This window comes from Haliaeetus albicilla, chromosome 5 (assembly GCF_947461875.1).
Source record: "Haliaeetus albicilla chromosome 5, bHalAlb1.1, whole genome shotgun sequence".
Lineage (NCBI taxonomy): Eukaryota > Metazoa > Chordata > Aves > Accipitriformes > Accipitridae > Haliaeetus > Haliaeetus albicilla.
In genome coordinates this window covers 13,607,182-13,632,263 of record NC_091487.1, presented here as the reverse complement: position 1 = coordinate 13,632,263, position 25,082 = coordinate 13,607,182, and positions in this window count along the sequence as shown.

Here is a 25,082-nt window from a genome sequence, read left to right as displayed (position 1 = left end):
AGCCCTGTGGGGATTTAAAAGAGCAGTCTCTGTTGTTTCTGCAGCTTTACTCTGCTTGGCCACTGTGTTGAATTCAGTCTGGAAGTACTGAAGTGAACAAAATGTGGATATAAGAACACTTCTGAAAAACAACATGTTGCTTTTGAAAGGTCACTGAAAAGTCTGTCCTTGGGGAGGGTTCACAGTTTCTACTTTCCAGCCTGGTGTCTGTCCCCAGGCGTGAACATGCAAAGCGCACGTCACTTCTCCGTGGCTTTGTGTTGAAACAGCTCTTTGGGAGCTGCTCTCCTGTTCTCATTTGAATTTCAACCTTTATGGTCAAAACAGAAAGGAAGGAAGTTTACCTGTGTCTTATGTACTCTATTCTCCCATGCTGCTCTCCAGTGATGAGTGAGATGCCATCAGTATATTATACATGGCAGAAGAAAAGTGAAATGACTGAAAACCATTTACGTCTCTGCTAAAGTGCATATCCCGTTTCCTGGGTTTTGGATTGATGACAAAGCTCTCAGAATGCAGAAAATGCCATTTCTAGAAATCCTCTGCTCTGTTTGCAGGTGTGGTCAAAGAGAGTTCCTGCTTTTTAGCATCAAGGCTGGAATTCCTTCTGTCATGAAATGCATTACTGCAGTGAAGCCATAATTTGGAGGTGTTGTGGCTAAGTATGGAGATGAAGTGAGAAAGGGCAGGGATTATATGAACAACAGGTGCATGAGTTGCTCAGATCTTACTGAGAGAAAATGCCGGAGAAAAGGACTCCCCTGTACACCTGCTTAACTCCACAAGTAACAAGCATCACACCTGTGTGTACTCAGCAACTAGTCTGATGATGGATGTAATGACTTTTTGTGACCTAACTGTAGAGGCAACTGAAGTGCGAACTTGCGGTAAAAAAGGTATAGTTATGCTCTGGTAAAGATTGCCAAATGCCTTCCAGTCCTGCTTGGAAACCACAGCTCCCACCCCTCTTCACCAAGTCTTTGCATTTCCCTGGCCATTTAATTGAATTTTAGATACCTGAAGACATCTGAAGAAAATCCAGTCAGAGAGAGAGAGAGAAGATTAATGCTGCAGGAGCTCACAGAAAGTGGGGTTCTATCTTGGTTTCTATGGGCATATTAGGCTATGTTGGGCAAAAAGAGTTGCATTTCATTACAACATTACATGTAGCAGTGAAGTTATATTGCAGCTGGCACTGCAAAAACTAATACCTTGGTCTAGTCAAATGAGGCCTGAAGGTGACCAGGCAGAAAGGGACAGAAAAAGTGGCAGTGAAATATTTACTATGACATGATGAAACCATCAGCAAATCCAGCCTGTTTCTCCAGAATGAGTAACAAGGTGCTGAAAGCTTCTCAGCCGTGTGGTAGGACTTTGGCTCCAGGCAGTGAAATTGCAGAATCTCCCTGAAGCACAGAGTAACATGGAAAAATAGTTTTCTCAACCTGAGGGAAGGGGACTGCGTTAACTGGAGTTACTGAGGTTCTGCTCACGTCTGCTACTCAGAAGACATGATCATAACTAAAGGCTTGGTTATATCATGGAGCTTGTACTAAAGCGAAGTAGCAATAGCAAAGAAGTCGTCTTCTTCAGTCTTCCCACTCTATACTTGTGTCTGCAGCAGGATCTGTGCATCTCCTTTTCCTTCCTGGAGAAGAAAAGCAAAGCATTGATGCATTTCAGACCTCTAATAGCAGCGAGTTAGCTCTTACATCCATTCCCCTCTCTTCCTTCCAAGTCCATGTAATGAACCTAGCAGCCAAACTGTCCTGACTTACTGCTAACACTTCAGGTGCAAGAAAGGAGAATAGGAGTTGGGCAGTAAGGAATGCCTCTGAGTCACAGTACCTCCTGATGTGCAATTGCAATTGAAATTATAGCAATTGCAATTGTAGCAATTGAGACAGCCTCCGCAGGAAAGGATAAGGTTACTCATACCCTCCACTGTTCTATAGAAGATGATCTTTCAAAATGTCTGCTACAATAGCACTGTTTCTAATGTGTACAAATTATTTCAAAAAGAAGTTCAACAGTGCATATTAGAGACCTTCCAACATCTTATGGAAAAGTCTATAAAGCCTTTCTGTTAAAAACTGTACTGTAAAAACTGAAGTTGCTTCCTTACTCTTTATCACTACGGACACTTGCAAGTTACCAAGAGTTTTATTGCTCGGAAGTGGTTTGTTCACATTGCTTATTCCTCACCTAAGCTGAGTCCTCTTTCTGTAACATTTGGTTGCTGCAAAATTGATTGTAAGGCTGTAGATGGTGTGCTATGTCACAAGGATGAGAGTAAGTACCAATAGCAGGTCACATCTCCCTTAAATTCCTCCCCGAGATGTAACATTTCTGGCCGCTGGAGCTCAGGTTCTGCTGTCCAGAAAAGACCCTTGCCTATTCTTGTAAACACATCTACCTGTTACAACACAGACCATACGGTATTGTCTCATATGGAAAGGGAAGACGGGTGTTTTGGTGAAAGACATTTTACCCCTAGATCAACAAGAGAAAACAAGGAGTCTTTGTGCAAGATAACAAGGTATGTCTATCTGTCTTTGCTATGATCTGCTTGGAAATGAATACAAATGGGTAAGTTCCCTCTGCACTCTTAGAGATGAGGCAAACAGTTTAGATAAAATTTAAACCTGTAACAGCTTTCATAACAATTTAGAGCATGTGGAAATGGGAATACAATAGTTGGGTCTGTGGATCCCACTTTTTTTAAAGCTCAAATATAGCAAAAGTTTCACCAGAATTCCCTTATTCAGTACTAAAATGAAGCAAAAGAGAATGCATTCTTTATAAGAAAAATTGTCTCTTAAATGTAAGTATTTTTAGATGTTACTGCTCAATAAGATTTGTAATGTGCAGCTGCCATGCAATGCAGAACTTTGAAAATCAATATGTCTGTGATATGTTTGTTGTCAAATAAAAGGGAAGTTAAAAAAAAAAGTATCTGATTTATCTGAACAGTTAAAATGTCATCACACAACCCTATTTAAAGGAGCTGGAAATTAAATACACTGAGGATAATGTTTGCTTACCCTTGATATAGGTGCATCATGCCTGTGGCTCATGGATGTCTTTATGAATACAGTGTCAGTAAGAAAAAGCTATTTCATAGAAATCTGCTTATTATAAGACTTTGAAAAAACAAAACCACACAAACAAGAATCACATATGACTGTACTATGAAATATCCTGAGGAATACAGACATGTACACATGTAGCCTTTTCAGTTATCCCACTGAGAAGCAAACTGACTCAAAGCAATTCCTCTTAACTTTTTTTTTTCCCCATTTAAAAGCAGTTCATATGCCGTTTGGTTGGTTCAGCTTTCAAAAGGGATTTATGTAGTTCTTTATTTTCGACTGAAACGCAAAGATGTGAAAGGATTATGTTGTTGACTTGGGCGGGAACTCCCTTTTCCAACTGTTTTGTTGTTTGTTTTATCAACATGAGTAATCAGTATTCTGTGGAAGGTGTATTGAATTCTAAACTTACCCTAATAGGTGAAACATAGTTACGTGCAATGATAAATAGTTATTAATTCTATAATAAATTACTAACAGTAACATCCTCTCTATTGCAGGATGAATTTCCCTCATTCTCATACATACACTGGGCTTGTATCAGATAATTTCCTGTAATTTGAGGACTGAAGGAAATAGAGGGGGGGAAATCCTTTGAACATCTGACTGAGTAAATGGGCCTGATACTTTTGTAAAAGCTTAATTTTGGGCCCAGTAGATTTTTAAAAGAATTCTTACAAGGGAAGTGTAAGAGTGATGACAAAAACTGTCAGTTCTGTTGAGCTATTTCCCACCCAATAAGAATATTTTTAATGCTTTTGAGCATTGCAGCACCTGTGGTACTTGTTTTCTTTCCTGTGCATTCATAGGAGGCATTTTACTAGCAGCAGTGGAAGCAGATGTTTTACTATATGGTGCAAGCCCACAATGACTTCGTCAGCCTGATGCCAGTTTCCTGGTACACTTTCCTCTTGTGGGTTTGCTGAAGAAACCTGAAGGAAGAAAGAGCTACCATTGACCGCCCGGCACTCTTCCAGGCCATGTCTCCAACAGTTACCAATAGCTGATTTTTAGAAATATGCAGGGTGTATAACTCTTAAATGCTGGGTTTCTTTCAAAATTAATGCCAAATTCATTCTGATGAAGTTGAGGACAGGGATATTCATTAGGGACCCATTTTCTTCAGGAGCCCAAGCAATTTCAGGGGTCGTAGAGCTGAGGAGATCTCAAGGATCAGCACACACATTTTGCAGCAAGCAGCTATAGCGCTCGTTGATCTCATTCCTCCCCTTCCCCAGGGACCAAGAAGGGCTCACTGCTGTCTCCAGAGAAGCTGCAGCAGCGATCTTTAAATTCCCACGGAGGTACCATGACAAGTGAAATTGTTCTCTCCTTCAGCAGAGGCAAAGGTGAGTTTCTTATCCCTCATTCAGAGCACAGCAAGGTTTTCTGGCCCAGGTGGGTATGCCCTGCACCATCCTCATCTGTTCTGCTGAATTTGGCCCCTTGATTGCAAATAGGAGAAAAGCAAGCCAGTGCCATAGGAAAAAAGACTTGAAAACTCGCCCCGCCCCCCCCCCGGGTTGAGTTTCTCTGAAATGACACTACTGAGAACTGCATCAAATTTGTGGCTATTGATATGCAGATGTTACAGTCTTTCAGTGCATCGGGACAAAGATGACTGCATTTCCATGTCTCTTTTGCACATAAATATGTATATTATCCCAGTGCCCCCGCTTCCGCCAAAATGATAGCAATTGATGTTCAAATAGGACAGGCTATGCGAGACAAAAAAAACACAAATAAATTACACTCGTGAAATATTCTCTTCCCTTTCCTTGTGTCAGATTTTTCTTTTCCTCTGGTATACACAAAGCTCAGGCCAAGCAGAATCCCTCTGGCTATATGTGTGGGCGGCCAATCTGGTTTTCTCCCAAGGTGACAGCTGCTTGCTTTTCATTAAGGAATATGACTGCCCTCACCTGGTGAGAACAACGCTTGGAAACTTGCCATCCCAGTGATCTCATTGCATGTGAGCATCTCTGTCACTTATGACAACTGAGCGATGCCTGCAAAACAAAGGGTCACCCACTACATAGGAGCACAGTTGCTAAAAGTTCTTTAAAATAGCTCCTGCTGTCTGACTTAAAATACAAATGTGGTAGGTTTGATATTATTAGATTAAATGAAAGACTGTTCTGGCATTTATTCTATTGTTACGGATTTGAAGGCATTTAATAACCTTATTTTTAATCCTGTCATATGTTTCTGTGATTATCCACAGAAACAGAGCTAGCTAGTAAGCGTTTCTATCCAAATCTGCTTAGTCTATCATACTTGATGAGATATTATTTTTCAAAGAGAAATAATCTCAGGGTTTAGTTCACATAAGTCAGAAAAGGTATTTGAAGAGTGTAAGAAAAAATTGTTAAAATGTTTCTTTTTTGTTTTACTTTGCTCAATATTGTTGCTTTGTAAGTTGTGATTTTACAATGTTAAAAGTAAAATTAAAAAAGCAATTTCGTTGAAACATTTCTGATCAACTCAAAATACGTTCAGTCATATCTTTTGTGGAGAATTTTGGGATGATGGACTTTCATTTCTATCTCAAAACAGATTTCAGAAATCTTCAGGCCCTCCTTGAAACAAGAATTTTGCTCTCTGCACAGGGTGAAGTCGTGAATGTGGAACAGGATCAGAGACTGAAAACGTTACCTGGGGTGGCAGTTCAATTTTTCACATCCAGTAAATTAATTCTGCTGCAGTATGAAAAAGAATAAGTATTATAGTGTAAGATCCAATTTTTGAATTGCTCTCTTGGAAATTGTTAACAGATGAGGAGCCCCTTTCTCCATTGCATTCAGAGAAAGCTGAAATACAGAGAGCCCCTGGGATCAAGTTGACTCATAGACACAAAAGAGGAGTCGGCCACCTTAGCTGGATTCAGAAAAATACCTAGCACCACATTAAGCCTATCTGCACTTAGTAAAATGTTTAGGGAACATGTTTAATGTTGATCTTGAATATTTCATTCAGCTGAGACTATTTGCTAAGTTGAGTCTTTTCAGGTGTACACCCTGGATGCTGGGAGGCAGTGCCTGTCATTGCAGGACATGCACTCTTGTGAATAATAAGGATATGAAAACAACTTGAGTTTCTCTCTCCATATTTGTTTCTTGAGACCTCACCCGTTAATCTAATGGGTAACGTCGAATTGTCCACACCAAGATTGTGATGGTTTTGGTTATTTATACACAGGGACTGTGTAATGCAACTAGTATCACATGAATCTATGCTTTGTGTCACTAGCAACTGGGATTATTTATCCATCCTAGAGAAATTAACTTGCTTGCAGTATAGTGAATCCATATGTAGTTTGCTGGTCATCTTCAGTTCAATTCAGTTAGTTTATGTATACCTTTTTCCTAAACAGAGGCGGTTTCAAACTGGAAAGTGTCCCTCACCTGCCCCACCATTATCACAAGGCTTTTCTAAGGACCATGTTCCTTGATGTTCCCTTGACAACTTGCTTTTCATCTCTCTTTGGGTGTTTCTTATTTAATTTCTTGCACATACCCCTTAGTAAAACAAAATTCAGTGTAGTCCTTCATCTTGCTTCTGAATGTGTATTTTCTGTGTTAACGGTAACAGCTTGTGACATGAGTGTTCAGCACAACAGTGTTATCATAACAGCATTCAGATTCTATGGATAATTCACTGTTAATTGTTAACTGTTTCATATCTTTGCCAGCCTCAAAAGTAGTAGTACCCACCCACCAGTTTCAACAGGAATTACTCCATTCGCTGTACCACTGTACGGATTAATATCCTGATGGAGATTAAAATAAGGACACTCTGAACAACACATCCCAAATAAAATAGCATAACAAATACAACTGGTGAATTTCAGCTAAGCAGCTATACAGATAGCATTTGAATTAAAGGATTTTTACACATTACCATCCCAAAACAACACCGCTCTCACTCAAGTAACATCAAACAAGTTTCAGAGTTAACCACTGCCCATTTCAAAGTATAAAAATGTAACAATTCCTTTGGGGCAGAGAATTTTTATTGGGTTTTTTTTTCTGAAGAACTTAAGCTGTTGGTGTCACAAGCTATCTCCACCCTCCATCCCCTCCAAACCATAAAGCATTAGCCCTGGTTCTTAATGTGAACAGGAAGAAATTCAGAAGCAGTACTTCAGGCTTCTTTTCAGCCCTGAAAGGATTCAGTTACTGTGTACTCCGGGAAGGCTGTGAGGACTTTTGCCCTGCTTACCTGACCGGTGACAGTGGTTTGGAAACAGCAGTTATTCCACAAGAGAGGCAAGACCTCACCGCTGGTTTGGTGTAGCCAGTTCCTCTGGATCAACTTCATTTGGGAAAAGGGAGGTTGCATGGGGGTCATTAGCTGTTCTCCCCATCCCAGGTCATGTCCTCAAGGTAAAATTGCCTTTCTTCTGAAAAAAAAGTTCACATTTCTTTGCGTGAGGATCATGAACTTATCATGAGGGCTGCTTATAAAAATGAATTCTTGTTGAAAGGCTTCACCATGTATTTGGATCTCCTCTGGAGACAACCAGCCATCTGACTGGCACACCAGACCCAGCCAGCCTTTGTAGAAACTCGGTAGTGCATTCTATCAACTGGAAAGCAGTTCTTCAGCTTGCCAGAGGCCTTCTCCTGCTATGGGAGCAGCTTTTCCCTTGTCCTCTGAGTCATTCTGTTCTGCCAGAGCTCATCAGGAAGATTCAGTGTGGGAAAAGAGACTCCATACCCCACTGCAGCAAAGGTGCTACTTGTGTGTGGAAGTAGAGCTGCGACTCATTTTAGTGGCTAGGTTATAGCCTGTTCTTACAAGTTCTGATGTGGTCAGGATTTCTGTGGTATCTTCTGTTTCTGGAGAACTTGTGTTTATTTTGCCAATCCTTTCTGCCATTCACAATCCCTGTTCTGACCTGAGTAGTGCCACTCAGGAATGTCATGCATTTCCCCAAGCCCTCCATCTTTGTGTTCTTCAGGATTGACATGCAATTGCAAGTCTCAGTTTCTTCAGCCACTTCCACAGACATTTGAAAGTCTTTGACTTCCATCAGTACATCCATATCTACACGCTCAGGTCAAGCAAAGAATGTATAAAACAACTCATTGGCCACTTTCATCCTGAAGTTCTCAGTGATGTACCAATCTTCAGACATCCTCTGCCAGCTTACGTAGCCACTTTTCCCCTTTCCCTTTGGCTCTTAGCTAGCCAAAACACAATGATGGCAGGCTCCAAACCATGCTGTTTTGGTTCTTATCAAACATCAGTCAGTTCTGTATCATTTCTAATTCAATTACTGAGTTAGACTCTACAGCATTATTGTCTTGACCACCTGAGATAGCAGTGACAAACTCACCTTTGGGCTTGTCTTCCCTGCCAGTCAGTAAAATCATGCTATTGAATCGAATCATGTAAACCCAATGAAATATTTTCTTTCAGAGATACTACATTGTCTGAGACAAACCATTCTCTCTTCCCTGGACCTCTTCAGATTAGAAATGGCACAGAAGATAGAAAAAAATCTTGTCAACCTATCTGCAATGATGTTTGCATTGTGCTGGTGTGCCAAAAGTTAACAGCATGAGGAACCCGCCCCTTCAAAGCCATCTCCCCTGTTAGCAGGAGTGGAGAGGGAAGGGCCATGGAGAAAAGCTCCTTAAATCATAGATGAGACTGGAGATGACCTAAGTGTGAGCTATGAAAAATAGCAGCACCAGATTTAGTGTAAACTACAGAAAATGAGAGGAATGAATAAGGTCAAGATAGTTGTAAATGTAGCTGGTTTCCAGAGGGGATCTTAAAGGGCACGTTGTCAGAAGGAAGCAGAGCCAAAGAGTAGAGAGAAGATAATTTTGTCTCAGTTAGAAATAATCCTGCAGCAATCTAAAATGATGGATATCAATTTGCACAATATGACTGTCACATTTAAAAGGTTAATGGAAAGGGTACTTTCTGCAGGTCTCTGTTGGCATGTTGATTATACCTAGATGATACACTGGTGCACGTGAAAGCCCTTGAACAGGAACAGATATGTTCACAAATGCCCTGTAACAGCTTTAGTATTCCTGCATGGAGAGCTAAAAAATTGAAGCCTTGTTTCAGAAAAAGTAATTTTTTTGTCAGTGAGAAGAACTAATTCCACATACAGGTTGTTAACTTTGCAGAAAAAAAAAAAAAATCAGAGATCTCCACACCTATGGAAGTCTTACCTGCTTTTTCTATTGTTGCTGTGTGGGCTGGAGTTGGTGGGGAAAGTAGGACCCCCCTCATGCATTTCAGTAGCAAGTAAGGTGGCTGGGAAAAGCTATTGCCTGTGTAGAGTCAGAGAGCAGCTGAACAGAGCAATGAAAGGGGTCTTGCGAGTACTCCGTGATAGCAAGGAACTTTTAGTATGCTCCAAAGGAAAAACAAATACTATTTTGAGTCATGTGGAAGGAATATTGTGCAAGAGAAACTGCTTCTTTTGGATTTATTCAAAGAAATAGAGCTTTGCAAATAATTGCCATAAATAAAGAGTACTGTGGGTTTTTTTAAAAAAAAAAAGTACCACCTCATTTTCTGCTCATGGGAGCCACCAGAGAGTTCTGCCTCACTGCTCTTGTGCAGATAGACAACAGAGAATTGCTTCATTTTATACAAAGTATAATAGATGGTGCCGTATGTTTGGGAAGGATAAGCATTTCCCATTTAACTGTGGCTTCTCTCCAGGTGCAGCATGCTGTGGGAAGGTAATAGCAGTTCTGCCAGACCACACTGAGATGTCTGACATGCAATTGCTTTAGCATTTCTGCCGCTTGAGAAAAGAGCATTTTCAGCTTTTGCTAAAGGAGAGGTCTTTGCTTTCCCAGAGGACTTTGAAAGACTCAATCCCTTTCAGCACAGAAGGCAAAGGAAATACTCCCCTTGACTTCAATGAGAGTTGGGTCTAAGCCCAAACAACGGCTGATGAATGAGCTGAATCAGCAGCAAGTGTTCTCTGCTGATGTGATTGCCATCTTTTATGTAAAGCTGAAAAGGAAAGGGGATTGCGTTTTTGTCCTCCTTTCACTACCTTCTGTATGCCTGCTTGAGAAAGCTCAAGAACAGGACATGTTTCACCCCGAATCTTAGCTCTTTGTTTCTTTGCCAATCACTGCAACAGAGCACCAGTAGCCTCTGCCTGCTTTTATTCTGCATTGCAGGCTTCTGTGCTGCAGATCATTAATTACCTGTCCATAGTGTACTCACTGTGCACGTGCAATGTAGCCTGCATGTATGTGTTCTGGCCGATTAAACAGATTTCCAGTCACATATCCCATTCCTGTTTTTCAGCAAATCCAACTACTTTGTTCATTTATCCAGCTTTTTTATACTAGCCAACAGAATTCTTTATTATATTGTTCTGAGGGCAAAGGGATTTGTTGTGTACTCCCTGCTTGTTCTTGTATCTGATATGAAAAGAAAAATCAAAGGAAAGATCAGGGTATTTAAAAATACAACAAAAATTTTTTGTTAAATATAAAAGAAGTGTTTAATAATGTATACACACTACAGAGCATATTAGTTTAACTATATATGTTCTGACTAAATGTTGTTGGCCACAAGGAATATGGAAACAGCAACTACTGGCAACTAAGCTTTAGAAATCTGTAAGGTGTATTTTAGCCTTATAAAACTGACACTGCCAAGTGCAGCATACCAGTATTGTGTTCAGTGGAAAGAATTGCACTGCTAACCATGCACAGCAAGAAAATACTATATCACTTCTATAGGCATGTCATATTTGAGATTGTCCCAATCCTTGGGAAGAAAAGGGCATTATTTTTTTCAGGAAACTAAAAGGTTCCTCCATAAACTTGCAAAATGAAATTGCATGGTCAGAGGAAACTGTCTGCTGATGTTCCGCTCTTTTATGTTATTGAAAATGAGATTAGCATTTATGAATGGTAGATTTGACAATGCTGGAAACTGGTGGCACAGATGCACATAGAGCAAAGACAATAAGGTTTTCCTACGTGACAGTGGTGGTTTGCCTCCACGTTATTTTGGAAGGACATTCTTCCATAGAATAACAAAGTCCTGGGCATGAATTATTCTGTCCAAGATAGCCAACCAACAGCTTGTGCATTTCTTGCCATCACAGTTCATTTTACATTTAATTAATTTTCAAATAAGCCATGAAGAACAGATCAATATAGAATATATTTGGCCACTCTTAGAAAATTGTGTCACAAGGCTTTTTAAATAAAATTCTCAATGTTCTCAAAAATGGCTTTTAAAATAAATCACTATAGTTTTTTTTCTTTGTCTTTTATTCAACAAAAGGAAGTTGTAGGTGACTTGGAAAAAAAAGAAGTAAAGAAACCGGCATTTTTGCCACACAGTTCTATGTCCCCACGTACACTGGGTGCTTTCCATTCTGGTCTCTGGTGGGAAGTGGTTCCATCTCCATTTCCAGAGCATAATCTAATTTTGCTTCCTAAACTGCATATTGTACTAACATCTGAATGGAGATGGAGATCATGGACTAGATTCTCTCTCTGATCCATGGTTGTAAAGCCTGATCGAGGTCCTCCTGCAGCTCAAGTGGTCATTCGGACAATGCATTCAACATGTGTATTTTTCTGAAATTATTCTGCTTTTGAAAAGTGGCTTGGGAGACCAAATTTGTCTTTAACTGAAAGATAACAAGTGTTAGTGCAAAACCTGTCACAGTCTAAAGCTGGCCAGACTGGGGTGATTACTTTGTTTACGTGGGCCTTTCTGCATGTAGAGAATTATAACTTTTGACAAATGGGATAGCATTTCTGTAAAGTTATGTCCTTTGGGAAATGAAATCAAACAACAGAAGTTTAGTTAACAAATTCTGGGTTGTCTAACAGGCAGCAAAGAGTGAGATTTTAAATCGTCACCAGTCTGTTAGATGTAAGTGTGTATGTGTGTGCGTGTGTGTTCAGATATTTGATTGCCTTTTGAAAATCTCCTGAGTTGCATTTTTTGGTCTTCCAGGGTGCCCATTTTATAAATTACTGGCAATGTTACTTCTGAAATTGTAGCTGATGTTGTCTTATATTTAATTTTCTTGTATGAGATAAATATCCTCTGTTCTTTCTTCTAGATGTGTTCCCAGACACTTGGCAATCTTCTGAGTTTCTAAATTGGAGCTGTCTCATTCTCCATCACTCTGATACTTCATTGGGAATCAATGGAGTCTTTTCCGTGGCATCCCTTTGCATTGCCCCATTTAGCGTGCACTTTTATTCTCTGTGTCACCATGTCTTCCATCTGATTTCCAAATCTCACCAGAAATTTCATTGCTGTCTTATGCCAGTGTAACTACAATTTGTCATAGCGACTCAGTTGTCACCTGCATAAACAAAGTGATTCGATTGTCCTCCCAGCTGCAAGAGTACTCCAAGCCGACACAAGGCAGGCAATAGGAATAACAGGTACTGCCCTTTTTTCGTGTCAGGGCACTGTCAAATCACTATTAGCTCACTGTAAAATCAATTTAATTATCTGTGAGGTGTGTTGGAAGCAAGCTCTGTGAGCAGGAATCAAGTACTTAGAGATCTGTTTCAATATTTTTTTTCATTTTGAAATCATAAATCATCAAATTTGCCAGTTCATGCCTTTTCAGCTTTAGGGTATTTTTCCTTCCATTTTTCTTATTCTCCCTTTGGTCCTCGGTTTTCTCAAACATCTGATATTAAGAGTTGGGATTTGGGGAGTGTGCTTTTTCTTCTGCACTCTCACTTCCCAAATCATCAGCAACACTTGAAATATTCAGTAGATTGAGGGATACCTTTAATTTATTTGATTCTGTGCTCTGTACATTTAAAAAAATTAATGTTGTATAAAGTTCAAAGCTATCAAAATGAGGAAAAAGGGGATGGTTTAGGGAAAATACTTTGAAAGTCATTTAGCTGATTGTACTCTCTACTGTAGGTGAAAAAGAGAGGGGAACAGAGAAAATCCCAAAGAAGAACCAAAAAATGATCCCATTTTAGTGACTGACTTCAGGAAAAAAAAAATATTTCAGTGCCTAAAAATGAAAAGAAAAGTCACCATTTACACACTGATTCCTCCTCCCTGGCTGTTCTTCACTATTTCAGACACACATGGGCATTTGCACTGTATTGATAGCACAACAGTGCAATTTCTGTGAGAATAGTCACCTTTATAAGAAAGCGTAAAGCAGATTTGAAAACCCGTTAGCTGTAGTACAAAATGAAAGTCCAAAATGATGAGATGCTCTTGTTCTGCACTGTGTGGGCAAGGATGAATCATTGCCCAAAAAGCCATCCAGTAGATTAAGCTCCTCTTGAAAAATCCCTCCATACTCTGACTCACTGCTTCTTACCAAAAAAGCCTGTGACAGACAAAACATTTATTTTCAAGCAACCAATTATGAAAAATAAAGTAAAATAAAAGGACTGATGACCAGTTTCTAACTTGAAAAGCATCCCTTTTAATGCCAATTGATTAATTCATCCTGTTGGATTAATTAGCTCTGCTAATTTCCCGTTTGAAAATAAATTGCTTTTCAAATACGTTCTTGCCGTTTTCAAACTTGTAAAAATATTGATCCATCAGCAACATTTGAAGAAGAGTATTTACAGCCAGGGAAAACCACAGCAAAAAGGGCTGTGAGAATGATGGCCATGGCTGGCAGCCCGGCCACAGGTGTCTTGGAGCCTGACAGGGAGGGGTGCCACCGCGGCTCTGGAAGTACCAGAGTCAGCAACGGGATAGGAGAGAGAAAGTGTTCATAGCTGTCTGTATGACTAAGTGACAATATTTATATGGATAGTCTAAGCTATTGTTGTTCAACTCATGTCCTAAACCAGCCTACGTGTTTCCCTCCAGCATGCCAGCTTCTCTCCCAGGAACGTGGCAACACGGCTTGGAAAAGGATGTCTGTGTAACTTGAAGATATACCATGTGTAATTTGGGAAGACTTAGAATAGTGATGTTGCTATTTGTCACACGTTTGCAGAGCCCTTGGAAAGGCTGTAGCTTACACTCAAATATTTGGATGTTGATGACCTGGATCCGTTAAACTTAGAAAAACCTAAGTATTAATTAGCTACTGTATACATCCCGCCATACTAGCTGCTGCCCTGCCTCCTGCTGGGGCGTTGCAGTTTGGAAGTTAATCTATTACTGCAACAGAGTGTATCCAAGGAGACATTTACACTGAAAAGACCTCTGAATTAGAACAATTTACACAAATGTACAACATTACATCATGGTAATGGACCAGATTGGAGTCCTAACTGCTCATTTTGTCATACGAGTCATGCAGTCGGTGACTGATTTCACGGAGCAGCTCACATGAGTAATAGCTCAGCACTGTGAGTAAGGGATCTGCAATCTGTCTTTCTATTATTATTTGTCTAATTATAACCTTTGTTAAATTGAAGTGCAGATTTACAGCAGAACATGAACAGACTCACCTGAAAGATGCATAGGTACTGCTCAAAGCAATAAAATATCATTTCTGTCCAGGAAAGTTTACAACCTACAAAGCAGTTGTGTGATAACAAGAGGGAAAAAAAGAAGAGAGACAGAGAAATAAGATAGGTATAATCAAAATCAAACAGACATTAGGTAGGGTTAGGAAGGAGGCATGGAGAGTATCTTTCTGCATCTTATAATTGATAGCTATATAATTACAGAAATAACTTAGAATTTACTTATATAACCTATTGAGTGTATTGCATCGTATGATTTCTAACCTTTGATGAAAATGGCACAAGTGCCATTGGCCTGACCGACATCGGGGGGGGGGGGGGGGGGGGGGCTGTAAACTGTCCAAAACCCTGAAATTTATAGGAGTTGGCCCTTTGTGGATGAATGGAAATAAATTTGGCGCAAGCAAATTTTACAAAAATTTACTAAGACAGCTCCAGAACTTTCTACATGGGTAAATACATTCACATAAGTATTTATTTTTGTCTTGATGGTTTTTGCATTTGCTGTTAACACAGAAACTGGTGGCAAATTTCAAGAAGCTGTGCTAATTATTCTCTGTAGTAAGAACATTTTTTCACTTGCCTCACACTTTGCTGGCATTCAGCTGTTTGGACTGATAATTCTAAATGACGTTTCAATGATTCTGGATGGTTTAAATGGCTTGGAAAAATTTCAGATAAAACTAATTGTAAGGCTAAGAAAAATATGAAGTTTGGCCCCTGTGGAGAAAAAAAAAGTTACTTCTTCCCTGCAAACTGCCTGAAATTTGGTATAATAGTGTTTGGTTTATGCTTGTTCTTCTGAAATTCTAGCCAAATTGGGTTCGCTTATAGGACTTTGAAAAACCACAGTTCACAAGTAATCTGTATATGATTTGAACTGGGGTTTGCTGAGCAAAGATTGGGACTGAGTGGAGAGGAGCATGAAATGAGGACCATGAGATAGCTAAGATACAAGGCTGTGAAAAAGACGGTTTGGAGAGGAGAGGGGAGAATGGGAAATCGGCAGGGAAAAGTGAGGCTTTTAAGAGAGCACGCTTCAATCAAGTGCATGGAAATGAAGTGGGAATCATCATTTCTCTGCTGTCACAAATATCTGTGAAAAAAGCTAGTAAAGTGTCCGTTCCTCTCTAGCGCCGATTCAGACTGAGAATGACAACCTAAGATTGCTCTCCATTATTCCATTAGCTAAAATGAGTGCACTCTCCTTAGCAGAGCCAAAGGTTCAAACCCTTCTGTTGAATCACGCCAGTGTCAGTACAATCCTAGATGACGGCATCTGAGGTTCTGGCTTTTAAAAGCCAGGGAGTGACACTGAAAAGATGAACTTGGAATGACTTTGCTGAAGATGGAAAATGCGCACATGCTCTGGTTAGAAACTCCAGCTTGAAAGTTTCTTGAGCATCTTTGTTTCGGCACCTTCTCTGCCTACACAAAACTCCAGAGGCAGTAGTGTCGGCTGGAATTAGCGAGCGTTAATGGAGAGTGCTCAGTTCAGGAGCAACTGCTCAATATTTTATTTATTTCTCTGCTGTTCAGTGAGGGAACAGAGTTGCTCTGAGAGCCAGGTGCCTCTGCCCACTGACCACCTTATCCCTGCCCCAGGACAGGCAGACCAGTGGGGTGGAGGGGCTGTGCTTGCCCCATGCAGTGAGCAGCTTGTGTTCACTTGCTGCATGGTGTTCAAACTCTCTGGCAACACAATTGCTTCCTTATGGATTTATTTTTCTTTCTTTTTCAAATCATACCCATTATTGTAGTATCTGAGCACATCACAAGCCTTAATTATTTATTTTTATTGACTGTGAAATCAAGAATTGCCATTTATTTGTGAACAACTACAACCTGGATTTCCAGAAAATGAACCTGTTGATGTGCTGAAAGCACAGTTCCCATTGATTCCAGAAGCAGTGAGGAGTAGCCAGCTTTCCTATAAATATGTTTGTTAAATATCCATAAACAGAGACACACAGCTAGTTAACACTTTTGAGACTATCAGTGTAAATGACATATATTCCACCACATGATGTAGTAGAGGCAGATACTCCAAGGCGGTATTCAAATCCCTTAATCTTGAAATGACCCTTACTCTGCCTGGGATCCCCTGTCTCATGCATCACATAAGTTCCCACATCTGCCACATGGGAGGGAGGGTCCTAGAGACACAGCATTTTTATATTAGATTGGTAGAACTACATTATAGTCATATGGTTATAAGTCATTGTTCTGAAAAAAATAGCATAAGCATGAAATTTAAGACTGCATCATAATTCCTCAGGGTTGCATAGGTGTTCTTAAATTTCATGTACTTGATTGTGCAACAGTGGTAGTATTAATGTACTTTGTGTTACACAGAGAGAGAGATTTTGCAGACACCTGTGTAGCACTGGTGAAATCTTGGCAGGTGGATTCAGAAACAGGCACCCCATTTAGTTCAAGCAGGCCAGGATGTCTGTCTTTATATTCTGTCAATTACCTCTTTTTTGCAGAAAAGTTATAAATTAGTATTTTATATGTTAGTTATAAATTAGTATTTTAAGTTTTTATTTAGATATTGACCTTCTTAATGTGTCTGAAACTTGGAATACCTATCAGTCACTCAAATACTTATCTAAGCAAACGCAAGACATAGTCCAAAACACATTACTGAAGGTCCAGAACACATTATTGAAGTCCTGGGCCTGGAAAAACTCAGCTGTGTATTTAACTGAAAAGTTCTGTGGATGTAAATACAGAATGTGGGATTAAGCAGGTACACACATTTTTGCAAGATCTAAAAATATTAAAATGGAAAATCACAAGTTTTGAACAGTTTTCAAATATGGTGATAAAATCTGATATATCTTTTCTTAGTGAGATGATGGAAATGCATTAATAGGAGCCCTTACCACATAATTAATACCCTTTTGAAAATGTCAAAACCAAAACCAAAAAAAATCCTCATTGAAAGGGGAAATCCCAATGAGTTACATCTGGCAATTTTACATTGAATTTCTATAATATACAAAATTAATAAGGTGGTTTAGGGATTGCCTTAACTAAGCATATTATTGTGCTTTAACACTGATTACTAATACTGTAATTGCCTCTGGTTCAAATACTGGAGCACTGCAATTGTTTCTAAGTTTAGTGCTATTTCCTTGGCAATGGCCGACGGTAAAACAGCACATTACATAAAATTGCTGATCACATGATTTCTATATTAATGTTTGATTCTCCTAAAAATGAAACTAATGGGAAGATGATGGAAAATGTGCCGTAAATTAAAATTGCAAATTGCTACAGCTTATTTAATCTCCCATCTAGAAAAGCAGACTATCTAAATAGTTCCACTGAAATTGTACTTATTTAGAGAAAATCTTTAACCTTGACACATTATTGAAGAAATTTCATTAACCCTTTGACATGAATGGGGCAGCTGTCATTCTTAAAGTTACATTGGAAAGACTTGCAGAAGTTGGAAGTATTTTTACACATTTTCTGCAAGTTATACTTAAATAGGCTTTGTTATATTTAGGGAACATCTAGATTTCTTTGACACACTGCCCCAGAACTGTGAAAGATTTGCTGCTCAGAATGGTTCACTGGACATAGTTATTTTCATGTACTGTTTTGTGCAGGCACTTTAGAGAATGCTAGAGTTGGCGTGTAGCTGTTCAAACAGCTAAGAAACATGGTTCCTGATTACAGTACACATATTTTCAAACTTAAATAGGTTAGCAGTTATGTTTTGAATAATTTATTGGACGACAGATTTTCTCTGCACAAACAAGGTGTTGGAAAACACAAATCACTGCTTCACTATTCAGCCACATTACTCAGTTCTCCAAAAGAGTTTGAAAAACTGTTCCTGCACTAGGCAGTGTGGCTGTTCTTACCAGCTTTTGCAGTCAGACAGCCCAGATACTGATATGCACAGTCAATTTCTTTGAATTCCCATGTGGGACTTTTTAGTACCACACACTTTGGGAAGAGATTGGTTAATTTTTGTGTCTAAGGCTCCTGTCCTCCATTGAGTTTTCCACTAAGCAATCCACAATTTGGTGTTTTTCTCCAGATGAAAGGTTGCATCTAAAGAATTTGTGAAACATATGACTTCATATCAAAATCCGATTGCATTTGTTCTCTCATCCAGCAAAAATAGATTACAGAACTGGTGTTCCAGGAAGTCTACTTTTTGTGTAAATAAAAGCTTCAGTCCTAAAGTCTTAGGGTCTTACTGAAATTCAGAGATGGATATTCATCTGGGGTAAAAACTGCACAACATTCATCTTCAGTATATGGAGATCAGGCATGCAGGGTTTTTTTAGACTTAATTAATCATCTGGCTGTGGAGTTTTAATCTATATTTCAAGATGATACAAACCAAAAAGGCTCATGATAAAAATGTAAATGTAGCAGCAGACCCTTAAGCACTGCATAATCGTGAATCAGGCTAACTTGCACAGAATCTGTAATTCATATTGTAGGTGATCATCATTCATTATGTATTTTCATTTTTTTTAAAGAGACTTACTGTATACTTCAGGGTTTGTCAGCACTTATGTATTATAAACATCATTTATGAGGGCTTGCTAATTATTTCCAGAGGCATCAGACCAAAAAAGATGGTAGCAGAACTCCTGGTTGTTGTTTATCCAGTCCCCAATTGCTAGTGGAAGGATCACACATTTAAAGTTGAGATACGTCTGTCTATGCATCCTCTGTGTGCAGTTTTCACAGCTGATAAAATCACCTTCTCATTTACAATTGTGTAAGCTGAGAGTAATTTCAGTCAGGGCCCTGTAATAGCACTTTTGTGAAATTATTCTTTGTACAGGCAAGCAAATTGTTCCTTCTTTCTAATATCTTTTCTACTTAAGCAAAATATTTTCCGGTTTGTACGAAAAAACTCATGTACAAACACAGCGTTGGGTGAGCAAAAGAAGGTAGAGGAACAATGTTCAGGGTAAGGTCTGGACTTCTGTTTTAACAGAAAGCCCAACCAAACCCTGAAGTCTGAATTCTCCATCTGTTTTGGAGGGTATTCCAAATCTGGGTTGAAGTACTCCATCTCTAGCCTGATTCAAGTGATTTCAGGAACATCATGTTATACTAAAGCTAAGGTCAGTCATCGGTATTAGTAGTCTGTGTATTGGCTTTGCATTTATTTGTGGGTATGCGCAGCACAAGGGGGTTAGCTCCGTACTTACTCTAACTGCATAGCCATAATCCTCCTGAAGCAATTGCAGAGTTTCACTACCACAAGCACCTACCACAACCCCACTGAAATCAACTATAAGGTAAGATTTTGCAGTTTTGCCCGTTCTGTTGAAAGAATCTATATTGGAAGAACACCTGTGATGATTAATTTAATCTTGAATCTGGGGGAAAAGACCTTTGAAAATAGCAAAAATTCCCAGGGTGTGGAAATTATAATGCTAATAGACCTAATTGGAACAAAGGATATTAGCTCAAGAGCAATTTGGAAATAGGTGTTCTACCTGGCCATGATAATTAAGGTAATAATGACCCATTTGTTCAAAAAAAGTTCAAAAATCCACCCAGGAAGAATTAATCACTGCTAGGTTTTTGCAGATGTGCAAGGTCAAAAATAATTATCGGGTCCTGATCCAAAGCTTATATTTCTCTATGGATCTGACCCATAATTATTTTCTGTATTTTTGTTTCTTCCCTATTTATTACATAATAGGGTTATATTTTAGGCTTAGCTAAATACTGGGGTGTAATGACAGCTGATGGTCTTGAGACTGACAGGGGGTCTGTGAGCAGGGAGGAGAAGGAGAGGAAGAAGGCGTTAGGATCCTCTGTTAGCTGGTGGCACTGGGGGAAGAGGTCTGCTGGGATGCTTGAGAGAGGGTGGAAAGGGCCCGCTTACCCCCACTTCTACCCCTGGGCACTGAAGGAGGCCAATACGGGCAGATGGACAGATAAATGCATAGGTGAAGGGTGGCTTCTTTCCATCTGTCCATACTTGCGTATAGTTCTCTTTTTAAGGAAAGTGTCCAAATCTGTTGTACAAATATAATGGATATTTTTGTGTAGTTTTGATTACAGTAGTATGTCTGGGGGAATTCAGCGTCCCAGGCAAAAAGTCTACCTACTACCTGAGCATAATTTCAGCCAAATTTTGGCACTACTTCAAATCATAATTTTTTTTTGTATTCTCTGACTTCTTACTTGTTCTCAGTGTGGAGAGAAGAAGAAAGTAATGTAAAGCATATGTGTTTATGTATGTATTTATATGTATATGTGTATATATTTAAGATAGCAAACTGTGGAAGTAAATTTCATTTTATGTGAAAAAGCTGATGATACTGCTTCAGGACTGGAGAATCATAATGAAAAAAATTAGTTGACAGTTTGAAAGAAAATTTCTTTCCTAGGGATTACTTCAATTGCAGCAAAATCACACTTTCTGAGAGCAATTTCTTGGGGGCGGGGGGGGGGGGAGAGGAATTGTCAATGGGCCCCAGGTGTCACAATTCAGTCAACAGCTGTAATGGAACCCCAGCAATTCACCTTGAAAAAGTTATCTTAAGCAGCCTCTCAGAAGTCTCCTCCCTTCCTGATGTACTCACTTGCTCGTAGGGAGAGGAATAGCTTTGTGTGGTGCTTCTCACAAATATTGGCCGCTTCTAACGGTAAGATACAGTTTTCAGTTCCTTATGGCTTTGTTAGATGTTATCCTTTTGGACTAAAATTTTTGCATGTAAGAGGAATCCAGAGAAATGGAGATGGTGTTTAATGGGAAGAGCTGACTGTGGCAGAGGAGTGTAGCTGCCTCCTAAGGTATTACAAAGCTTGAGGTATAAAGGTAGAAAGAGGCTAAATCAGCTGCTGGGGTAATGCTAGAGCTGCTGAGGCAGAAAGGTGCGCCCAAGAATGGAGTCAGAGAAAAGAGATCGGCAATGGGTTTGGATTATCCGCAGAAAAAGAGGTCCAACTTGGCAGAACCTACAGCTCTGCCTATTTTTAGGCCCTCAGCACCAATGCTTGCAAGGGAAGCCAAAGCTTACATGGTCTGTCCTGAAGGGAAGTATCTTCTATTAGCAAAGCATGGTCCTCATCTCTACCTGGCAGAGCAGGACAACAGCTGTCAGTTGTTATTGTTGGTCAAATGCATGTGCTGAATTACAGAAGTACTTCAAACTGTTGTCAAGCATGAAATACTTTCTTACTGTCAAGCACAGTCATATTGGCCTCAATACAGAGGCTTTTAGCAAGGAGTAAACCCTAAAAGCCAGCCTGCACTGACCAGCACTGCAGAGAGTTCTTCACCCCATGACAGGGAAGTTGCTGCTTGTTGCTAAGTACAAGAAATAAGGGCACTATCCAGCCTGGGAAGGGCAACCCGGCTGCCACTCAGAGAACGGTGTCCAGCTGCTAAATGAAGATTTTCTGAATCCCAAAGAAGTGGTGGCCAAAAGCTTGCAGGTATTGACCTGTCAGTCGAAAGCCAGGTGAAGGGCCAGCTGGAGTCACAAGGCTAGCGCAGCGATAAGGTCCACCCTGGCAGAAGATATCTTCTGGCCACCAGGAAACAATCCTAGCTTTACTTTCAGCATAATTCTGGCTGCTCTCAAGTCCTGCCCTAGCTTTATAAGTACACTGGGCTTTTCAATGCTATGGTGCTCTTGTGACATTTTTTCTGCCTGGTAGATTATGAAGTTTCTTTCCTTTTCTCTTCTGTCAAAAGATGCTATATTGCATGACCATGGGAGTCAGTGGGATCACTTGCTGGGGTGAGCATTTTCTGCAGCTTCAGGAGTGCTTTTTCTTTCAAATAAGAATGGGTATCTTCAGCCTGACTGGGACGTCCCTGAGTTTTTATTTGGTGTTGGCACAACTCAGCAGTACGAGCATAGCCCAGCTGTAAGCAGTCTTCACAACGATGTGGTGATTCTGGATGCCCTTTCTGAAACTGAGTTTTCTCGTGTAGCCTGCCCATACAGAGAGGAGCAAGTAGGCTTCCACCCCACTCCACCTTTGCTCAAAGCTGTAGTCTGCCAGCAGATTTCTCTGGATGCTTTGGCTCCATACTTAAGTAAATTAGAGTGTACAGGTAAAAGAAAGTGGCTGGGATGTGGAATCACGGGGAGGCATGTGGGAAGGAGGTGCTGCTTTGTAGAAAAAGTGTTGGCTAACACCAGGTCTTTGAGAAGCAGGGGATGCCCTCCCTACCCCAGCTGGATGTGCAGGTTGTCTGTGTTGTAAGGGCTTTGGGAGCTTCCCATGGCAGTAATGTGACCGTGGAAGCTTCCCTCAAATGGGGGAGTTCATAACAGTAGGCAGTGCTTAAACACCTGCGAGGGGTGAAATAGCTCTCTCAAGAACAGTTTGAATTGTGTGGCCTTGGGGTTTATTTATGGCACGTTTTGTACAACAGAAGTTGTACAAAGTCAAAGCTTGTTAATTAAGTAATGCCCCTCTTATTCACTGAATGACAGGTGTTTGCAAAGTAATTTTTCTGTAAGATGCCTGAGTAAGGCTATGTCATCAAGCATGTATTTAAACAGCCAAAAATGGATTTTTCAGGTGATCTTCAACAGATCTTAGCCAACTTTTAGGTTTTGAGTGTCTGATGTAAGCTGCTAAATGTTTACACAGAACTGATTTTAGTGCAATATATTTGTGTTTTGCCTTTGAATTGAGCTGAGAATTTGATCATCCTCACTGTAAAACACAGCTTTCTTGGGAACTATTGTCCAAAATAACCATTTTCAATAATCACTTTTAAGAGTTTTATCAGGAATTGCTCAGTGCCTTGCTGCAGAGTGACTTAGACTCTCAGGATCTGACCAGAATATTAATTTGGTCTTGAATATCAAAGCACAGAAAAGGACAATACATTCAGATTACTTAGTGTTCTTATTTTGTTCCCATAGCTGTAGAAATGTTGGGGGGTTTTGTGTGCCGGTTATGAGAACGGACTCTTGGCTCCTCCATCTGGTTACTAACTACACATAGTGAAGTGGTTTACTAAGGGCTGATCATAAGATAAAATGTACTGTTGTGCAGTTTGTTGTGGTATTTTTAAATTTTTTTTCCACCTTCTGATTGTCCTTATACTTGCTGTGGTATTCTAATACATTTTATACAACTTCCATAAGAAATATACCGTGAAACAATATAATTATCTGACTATATATATTCTCTTGCTAGTCTGACCTATCATTCAGGAAATACTGGGGTTTTATTCAAAACCATGTCAACAGGAGATGCACTAACTTTTGAGGACTTAGTAATGAAAGCAGTGGGGAAAGCTGAAACTGTTTGTTATCTTGTGAAGATATTCAAAACCATCTTATATAATCATAAAACAGCCCTCCCAAGAGCTCTCTTGAGAGATTAAGATGGATGTTATGGTGCCTCAGGGTAATAATATGCATTTTCAGTAACCATCTTTGGAAGACTTCCTGTTAACAAGAAACACAAAAGTTTTTTTTTTTTTTACTTCTTGTTTAAATAATATGGGAGGTATGAGTACAGACTGATGCAAATAAAGAATGCTCATGTTTAGGTTGTTACTATGCAACTGAATGCCCACATGGTTCTGGACCCCCTCTAAGAAGCCTGTAGTGTCCGACGCTTTTCTGCAGGCTGTCCTCCAATCCACTGTCCTCCTTTGTTTTTGTGATTTTTGTGCATTTACCAAATCTCTTGGGTCTTATTACTCAACATGCAGGTGCAGACATGCAGTAAACATCCAGCTGCATATATTTAATCATAACTTACTGTGTTAGACAACTGCTTTTCCAAAGAAAAAATAAAAAATGTCTGTTTCCACCACCACCACCCTCCCCCCCACCAAAAAGAGCAATGGCTTATAAAATGTTCAAAATTTTGTGGAAACAATTTAATAAGGCCTTGAAGGACAGGTAATCAATATTTTGTGCTTAGCCATTTTATTATATGTGAGGTGTTGATTTAATAAGCTTCAATATATAATTAAAACTTGCACGTTCAGAGGTAGTGGCAAAATCTGTTGCCTGCAGAACTTGCTATTTCTATAGTAAAAATAATTACAGTTAAGTAGTCTGGAATGACAGCTATGCTCTCCTAGAAATAAAATTAATGAAAAACTTTTTTTATGCCAAAGGTCCTATAGTTATGGAGTCATACTGGTCTTCCACTGCTATGCAAGTGCTAAAGTAGACACATTGATCTAGGGTAGAAGCTTTATTATAAAGACATTGTCATCTGAGATACTATAACAGCTAGTTAACTCCATGGACCCCCAAGTTTGCTGTCACTGTGCAGTTGGCTCCATCCTCTAAGAAGTGCAGAATGACAAGGATGGGAGAAATCGCTCCTCTTGAATCAAATGGCAATGCCCCTGCTACTTAGGTTGAAAAGCCAATGTCAGTTAGCTTTACTCGGGATGAGAGCTCTGATGGCATGGCACAGTGAAAGCCAGTTGGTAGGGGGGAGTGATACATACACCTGACACTAGCAGATAACTTTGTTCCTTTTTATGGAGCCTGGGCTGGGTATTGAACTCATTTCTCACAAAACTGGAGATTAATGTGGATTTAAACAGAGGGCA